This window comes from Capra hircus, chromosome 11 (genome assembly GCF_001704415.2).
Source record: "Capra hircus breed San Clemente chromosome 11, ASM170441v1, whole genome shotgun sequence".
Classification (NCBI taxonomy): domain Eukaryota; kingdom Metazoa; phylum Chordata; class Mammalia; order Artiodactyla; family Bovidae; genus Capra; species Capra hircus.
The window spans coordinates 92,006,753-92,015,427 of record NC_030818.1 but is presented as its reverse complement, the minus strand read 5'-3'; positions in this window follow the sequence as shown (position 1 = coordinate 92,015,427).

The window sequence follows — 8,675 nt, the reverse complement described above, 5'->3', positions numbered from 1 at the left end:
AGGGTCCTAAGCTCTAGGCTCTCCCTGGCTCTGCCACCAACCAGCTTGGACAAATCAGCTCCCTTCTCTATACATTGAAGGTGGAAGATACCAGGAATCTTGGCCGGTATCAGGGCAAGGAGTATCTCAGTGGAGGAACCACCATCCACCCAAGTGTTCAGCCCCCTGGAGTCACCTCTCTGTGACTCTGGTCCGCCCTGTCTCTTACCAAGATGACTGCACCCAGCAAGCTGAGCCCGTTGCCCTCTTCGTACCCCATCTCAGCTCCATCCTGAAGAAATATCCCAGCAGCAGCGATATGATGGCTGTGGTAGGCAACCTCTAAGATGAACCCCCCTCCCCTGCCCCAGAATTCCCACCTCTAATATTCATTTCCTCACAGAGTCCTCCCTCTGAGTGTGAGCTGAAACTGGGAGCTTGATTCTAATGAGCAGAATATAGAAAAAGTAAAAAGTGATGGATGTCCTGTCCAAGATTAGAGTACAAAACCCCTGTGACTTCTATCATTCTCTTGGTCTTGGAGGGAAACCGGCTGCTGTGTTGTGAGCTGCTCTGTGGAGAGGCCCACAAGACAAGGAGCTGGGGGAGGTGTCCAATCAACAGGAAGGGAAGAACCAAGACCCTCAGTCCCGTGGCCCGTGAGCAATCGAATCCTGCCAGCAAACCCTTGGGGGAGCTTAGAAATTGATCTAACAGGCCATCTCCCAGTAGAGATGGCAGCCCCAGATGACATCGTGAGTCCAGCCTTCAGAGAGATCTGGGCCAGAGGCAGGCAGTTAAGCTGCTCCTGGCTTTCTCACCCCAGAAACCGTGAGACAATGAATGTTTGTGCTTTTAAGCCACTAAATGCTGGAATGCTTTTAAAGCAACAACAGTAACCAATCCTTCCCTTGCCAAACCTGATGGTCCCTGGTCTTCTACATGCCCCCCTCCCTTTTTTTTTTGCTACATCCAATCTGGAGAATCCCAGGGACGGGGGAGCCTGGTAGGCTGCCATCTATGGGGTCACACAGAGTGGGACACGACTGAAGTGACTTATCAGCAGCAGCAGTCCTAGTTGCAGCGCACGGGATATTCACTGTGTCCTGAGGGATCCTTCCTTGCACTGTGGGCTTCTCTCTGGTTGTGGCACTTGGGCTCCAGAGAACACAGGCTCAGTAGTTGCAGTGAGAGGGCCTAGTTGCCCTGTGGCACATGGGATCTTAGTTCCCTGACCAGGGATCTGTTTCTCCTGCTTAGAATCTCTGCAAAAATGGGGCTGTTGCTTCTCCACCACTGCATCTCTGAAAATTCAGGGCAATACCGTGATCAGTATCTACCAGCATTAACAACCAGCAATGCTAAAGAAGCTGAAGTTGAACGGTTCTATGAACACCTACAAGACCTTCTAGAACTAACACCCCAAAAAGATGTCCTTTTCATTATAGGGGAATAGAATGCAAAAGTAAGTCAAGAGATACCTGGAGTAACAGGAAAATTTGGCCCTGGAGTGCAAAACAAAGCATGTCAAGGGCTAACAGAGTTTTGCCAAGAGAACACACTGGTCACAGCAAACACCCTCTTTCAGCAACACAACAGAAGACTCTACACATGGACATCACCAGATGGTCAATACTGAAATCAGATTGATTATATTCTTTGCAGCCAAAGATGGAGAAGGTCTAGAGTCAGCAAAAACAAGACTGGGAGCTGACTGTGACTCAGATGATGAACACCTTATTGTTAAATTCAGACTGAAATTGAAGAAAGTAGGGAAAACCACCAGACCATTCAGGTATGATCTAAATCAAATCCCTTAAGATTATACAGTGGAAGTGAGAAATAAATTCAAGGGATTAGATCTGATAGAGTGCCTGAAGAACTATGGATGGAGGTTTGTGACATTGTACAGCAGGTGGTGATCAAGACCACCCCCAATAAAAAGAAATGCAAAAGGGAAAAATGGTTGTTTGAATAGGCCTTAGAAATAGCTGAGAAAAGAAGAGAACTGAAAGGCAAAGGAGAAAAGGAAAGACATATCCATTTGAATACAGAGTCCCAAAGAATAGCAAGGAGAGATAAGAAAGCCTGGCTCGGCTATTAATGCAAAGAAATAGAGGGAAACAACACAATGGGAAAGACTAGAGATCTCTTCAAGAAAATTAGAGATACCAAGGGAATTATTTCATGTAAAGATGGGCACAATAAAGGACAGAATTGGTGTGGACTTAACAAAAGCAGAAGATATTAAGAAGAATTGGCAAGAATACACAGAAGAACTATACAAAAAAGATGTTCATGACCCAAATAACCACGATGGTGTGATCACTCACCTAGAGCCAGACATCCTGGAATGCAAAGTCAAGTGGACCTTAGGAAGCATCACTACGAACAAAGCTAGAGGAGGAGACGGAAATCTGGTTGAGCTATTTCAAATCCTAACAGATGATGCTGTTAAAGTACTGCCCTCAATATGTCAGCAAATTTGGAAAACTCAGCAGTGGCCACAGGACTGGAAAAGGTCAGTTTTTATTTCATTCCCAAAGAAAGGCAATGCCAAAGAATGCTCAAACTATCACACAATTGCACTCCTTTCACATGCTAGCAAAGTAATGCTCAAAATTCTCCAAGCCATGTTTCAACAGTATGTGAACTGTGAACTTCCAGATGTTCAAGCTGGGTTTAGAAAAGGCAGAGGAACAAGAGATCGTATTGCCAACATCCATTGGATCATCAAAAAAATAAAAGAGTTCCAGAAAAACATCTCAGTTCAGTTCAGTTGCTCAGTCGTGTCTGACTCTTTGCAACCCCATGAATCGCAGCACGCCAGGCCTCCCTGTCCATCACCATCTCCCGGAGTTCACTCAGACTCACTTCCATCGAGTCCGTGATGCCATCCAGCCATCTCATCCTCTGTCGTCCCCTTCTCCTCCTGCCCCCAATCCCTCCCAGCATCAGACTCTTTTCCAATGAGTCAACTCTTTGCATGAGGTGGCCAAAGTACTGGATCTTCAGCTTTAGCATCATTCCTTCCAAAGAAATCCCAGGGTTGATCTCCTTCAGAATGGACTGGTTGGATCTCCTTGCAGTCCAAGGGACTCTCAAGAGTCTTCTCCAACACCACAGTCCAAAAGCATCAATTCTTCAGCGCTCAGCTTTCTTCACAGTCCAACTCTCACATCCATACATGACCACTGGAAAAACCATAGCCTTGACTAGAGGGACCTTAGTCGGCAAAGTAATGTCTCTGCTTTTGAATATACTAACTAGGTTGGTCATAACTTTTCTTCTAAGGAGTAAGAGTCTTTATTGACTATGCCAAAGCCTGTGACTGTGTGGATCACAACAAACTGTGGAAAATTCTTCAAGAGATGGGAATACTGGACCACCTAACCTGCCTCCTGAGAAATTTGCATGCAGGTCAAGAAGCAACAGTTAGAACCGAACATGGAACAGCAGTCTGGTTCCAAATTGGGAAAGGAGTACATCAAGGCTATATATTGTCACCCTGCTTATTTAACTTATATTCAGGGTACATCTTGTGAAATGCCAGGCTGGATGAAGCACAAGCTGGAATCAAGACTGCCGGGAGATGACAGGCAGATGACACCATCCTTATGTCAGAAAGTGAAGAGGAACTAAAGAACCTCTTGATGAAGGTGAAAGAGAAGAGTGAAAAAGTTGTCTTAAAACTCAGCATTCAGAAAACTAAGGTCATGGCATCTGGTCCCATCACTGCATGGCAAATAGATGGGGAAACAATGGAAACAGTGATAGACTTTATGTTTTGAGGCTCCAAATTCACTGCAAATGATGACTGCCGCCATGAAATTAAAAGATGCTTGCTCCTGGAAGAAAAGCTATGACCAACCTAGACAGCATATTAAAAAGCAGAGACATTACTTTGCCAACAAAGGTTCGTCTAGTCAAAACTATGGCTTTTCCAGTAGTCATGTATGGATGTGAGAGTTGGACTATAAAGAAAGCTGAGTGCCAAAGAATTGATGCTTTTGAACTGTGGTGTTTTGGGAAGACTCTTGAGAGTCCCTTGGACTGCAAGGAGATCCAACCAGTCCATCCTAAAGGAAATCAGTCCTGAATATTCATCTGAAGGACTGATGCTGAAGCTGAAGCTACAATACTTTGGCCACTTGATGCATTGAACTGAGACTCATTCGAAAAGACCCTGATGCTGGGAAAGATGGAAGGCAGGAGGAGAAGGGGATGACAGAGGATGAGATGGTTGGATGGCATCACCAACTCAATGGACATGAGTTTGTGTAAACTCTGGAGTTGGTGATGGACAGGGAAGCCTGGTGTGCTGCAGTTCATGGGGTCACAAAGAGTCGGACAGGACTGAGCAACTGAACTGAACTGGTGGGGACATGGCCCTTACAGGATGCAAGTACTCCTGGGACAGATACATGTCCATTCAGGGACCCTGGAGCAGTGCTTCTTCAAAACAAGAGGCCTCTTTCCCCAGTCCTGCCCATGCCTGGGCTGGAGACATAGATTGCCATTGCCTAGCTGGGCTGGACACTGCACAAGCTTACTGGGACCCTCGTGGGTTCATTTCTTTCTTTCTTTCTTTTTTTTTTTTTTTTGAGATTTTTTTTGTTATGGATCATTTTCTAAACTCAACTGAATTTTTTTTTAAGGTTTAGCTATTTTTGTTAAAGAATTACAAGGCACTTGAGGAAACTAGCAGTTACTTTGACTCATCCACTAGTCAGAATAAACTTGTATCAGAATAATGAGATGTTAGTCTGCTACGTAAATCTCAGAAGCTCTTTGTAGCCTCTTTCCCAACAAAACTCTTTATTGAACTTGTTACAAATTTGCTCCTGTTTTATGTTTTGGTTTTTTGGCCACAAGGCATGTGGGGTCTTAGCTCCCTGACCAGGAATTGAATCCACACTCCTTGTAATTGGAAGGTTAACTGCTGGACCTCCAGGGAAACCTCTGGAGGGTTGTTTGTTACAACCACCAAACACATAGTGACTTCAAACACAGACACATCTATTATCCTATGGTTCTGATGTCCGCAGTCTGACACGGGTCTCACTGGATTAAGTTCACGGCATCGGCAAGGCTGTACGGCTTTCCTGAAGCTCCCGGGGACAGTCCGTCTCCTCGACTTTCCAGCTCCAGAGGCTGTCAGCGTCCCTCGACTTATGGCTTCTTCTACCCTCAGAGCAGAGATGAGGGTTTGAATCCTGGCATCGCATCACCCCAACCTCTCCTTCATTCCTAGACCTCTTCTGCCTCCATCACCCACGTTTAAATATTCTTGTCTTGGACTCACCCAGATAATCTAGAATTTTTACATCTGATTTTTAAGATCAGCTGATTAGCAACTTTAATTCCATCCACTGCCTCCACTCCCTTTGCCACATAATGTAACACACTCACAGTTTCTGGGATTCTGACCTGGATGTCCTCAGGCGCTGGTATTACTGCTTGCTGTTCTTAGTAATTGGGCTTCCCTGGTGGCTCAGAGGTTAAAGTGTCTGCCGGGTTTGATCCCTGGGTTGGGAAGATTCCCTGGAGAAGGAAATGGCAACCCACTCCAGTATTCTTGCCTGGAGAATCCCATGGACGGAGGAGCCTGGTGGCCTACAGTCCATGGGGTCACAAAGAGTCGGACACGACTGAGGGACTTCACTTATTCTTAGTAATTAATTAATTAGGCTGCATTGGGTCTTAGCTGTGGCACACAGGATCTTCGTTATGGCATGTAGGACCTTGCGTTTCAGTGCACAGGCTTAGCTGCTCCGAGGTATGTGGGACGTTTGTTCCCAGACCAGGGATCGAACCCACGTCCGCTCTGGTGCAAGGTGGATTTTTAACCACTGGGCCCACCAGGGAGGTCCCAAGGAGGCCAGTATCCTGCTTCCACACCTTGTTGTACTGCAGACTCCAGGGCCCTTGCAGCAGACAGGGGTGGAGTCAGAGGCTCTGGAGTTTGTGTTTTACCCCTGGGGCAGTGAGAAGGCAGGAGGTGGGGGCTGGGGGAGAGCAGAGCAGGTGGGGCTGATGGGGAGTGGGGCGGTTTCCTGGTTCCTCTCACCTCCAAAGAGCCTCCTTCCCCTGCGGCCTCAACAGCTGTCCCCTCCTCCCACCAGCTTCAGGCCCAGGTGGACTCCAAGGTGGGTGAATTAAAACTCAGGCCTTGGGCGTGTCTCTGTTAAGAGCAGAACTCCAGACTTCCCAGGTGGGTTCTTCTGACTCCTGAAAACTTGCTTGTCTGTTTTAAGGTCCGTGTCACCCTGGTCGCCTTCAGGCTGTTGAAGAGACCCCGGTCTTTGATGCAACTTGTGGCAAAAGCCATTCCGATGTGTGTCTCTTTGCGATCCTGAAATGCCTGCATTCTGAGTCACATACAGGTGTCGAGGAGAGCCTGCAGGGGGCTTGTCAGAACCTGCAGATGAATTCCAGTGGGAGCAGGGATGTCGCAACCAGATGGAAAGGAGGCATTTTGTCAAGAGAAGAACTGGAGGAGACGACTGATGATCTGAATGGGAAGTTATTGTTCAGTCACTAAGCTTTGTGCGACTCTTTGTGACCCTGTCGACTAAAAAGATGCAAGTTAAGTTTTAATTGGGGCAAAATGAGACCTGCAGCCTGGGAGATCGCTCTGAGAGATCGCTCTGAGAGATTGCTCCAAAGAGGCAGTGGGGTAAAATCAATATATAAGATTTTGGTGATGGAGGAGGGTTCAGGGTTGGGAACTCATGTACACCTGTGGTGGATTCATCTCAATGTATGGCAAAACAAATACAGTATTGTAAAGTAAAAAAATAAAATAAAATACATAAAGAATCTTGAAGACAAGATTTTGGCGAAGAGGCAGTTCAATACCATTAAGCTCTCCTTTTACAAAAGGTTTTCTGCTAGTTAGGAAGATGTGATGTCACCATGAAGGAATTTAGTGCCTCTTAGATATGAGGAGATTTAAGGACTGAAATAATAAAACCTGTTCCTAAAACATCCAACTATCTAAAGACCTGTCCTACCAGATTCCCTGGAACACAGAGCATCTCGCTACACTTCCTCAGGGGCTGTTGAAGGTCAACAGCTACAGCAGCAGGGGATTCAGTCTCCCTAAAGGCAGATGGCAAAGGCCCCTGATGTTCAGTCACTGGCAAAGCTCTCAGCAGGTGCCAATTTGGAGTTGACAAGTGCTTTTCTGGATATGGCTTCCTGGTGGCTCAGAGGATAAAGCATCTGCCTGCAATGCAGGAGACCTGGGTTCGATCCCTGGGTTGGGAAGATCCCCTGGAGAAGGAAATGGCAACCCACTCCAGTGTTCTTGCCTGGAGAATCCCATGGACAGAGGAGCCTGGCGGGCTGCAGTCCATGGGGTTGCAGAGTCAGACACGACTGAGTGACTTCACTTTTGCTGTCACTTTCTGGATATGAGGAGATGCAAGGATTGGGATCATGAAATCAGTTCCTGAAAATATCCAACTCTCTAAAGACCTGTTCCACCAGTTTCCCTGGAGCGCAGAAACAGGCAGATGGTAAATGCCCCTGCCATTGTTCAGTCGCCAGCAAATGCTCTGGACAAGTGCCAGTTTGTAGCTGATAACCTCATGGACTGCAGCACACTAGGCTCCCCTGTCCTCCACTATCTCCTAGAGATTGCTTAAATCCATATCCTTCGAGGCGGTGATGCTATCTAACAGTCTGATCCTCCACCACCTCCTTCTCCTTTTGCCTTCAGTCTTTCCTATCATCAGGTTTTTTTCCAATGAGCCAGCTCTTTGCATCAGACAGCCAAAGTATTAGAGCTTCTGCTTCGTGATTCCCTTCATGAATCACAGCCTTGTCTTGGCGAAGGGGCTTGTGTAGCTCAATGAAGCTATGTGCCATGCTGCACAGGACCACCCAAGATGAATGGGTCATAGTGAAGAGTTCTGACAAAACGTGGTCCACTGGAGAAGGAAATGGCAACCTGCTCCAGTATTCTTGCCTGAAGAACCCTATGAATGAGGAGTGAAAGAAAGTTGCTTGCTTAGTCATGTCTGACTCTTTGTGACCCCATGGACTATATATAGCCTGTTAGGATTCTCTGCCCATGGAATTCTCCAGGCAAGAATACTGGAGAGGGTAGAAGTTCCTTCTATAGGGGATCTTCCGCACCTAGGGATTGAATCCATGTCTCCTGCATTACAGGCAGACTCTTACCATCTGAACCATCAGGGAAGGCTCTGCCCAACCCCACTAGGCCTCCTCTGCTCTAGAGGCCACACCCCATCCCCATCTTCTGACCTATTTCATTGGCTCCCTTTCAGGCCACAGGTGTGCTGTTCTTCTTGTCAACTCAGCCTTTGATTATGCTGTTCCCTCCTGTAACACTCTTCCCTCTCTCTTCCCTCTGTTACTTTCTACTCATCCTTCAGAAGCCAGCTTGTTGCAGAGAAGTCAATTCTGATTCCATGCTAGAACTGTTTCTTTGATTCACTTTTCGTTGCTTTTGTTATTACAGTCATACATAGCTGACTCAGAGCACCCTACCACTCTGCCTGGCTGTTAAACTAAAGTGCCTTTGTCCAGCTCACAGAGATATAATCTGACCCTGCTCACCTGTGAATGGCTACAAAAAATGAAGAGATGAACACACCCCTTTCCAAAGGCTGGCCCTTCCCAGAGATGTTTTGCAAGATGAAAAACCCTTTTTACTTTCTTCTTCA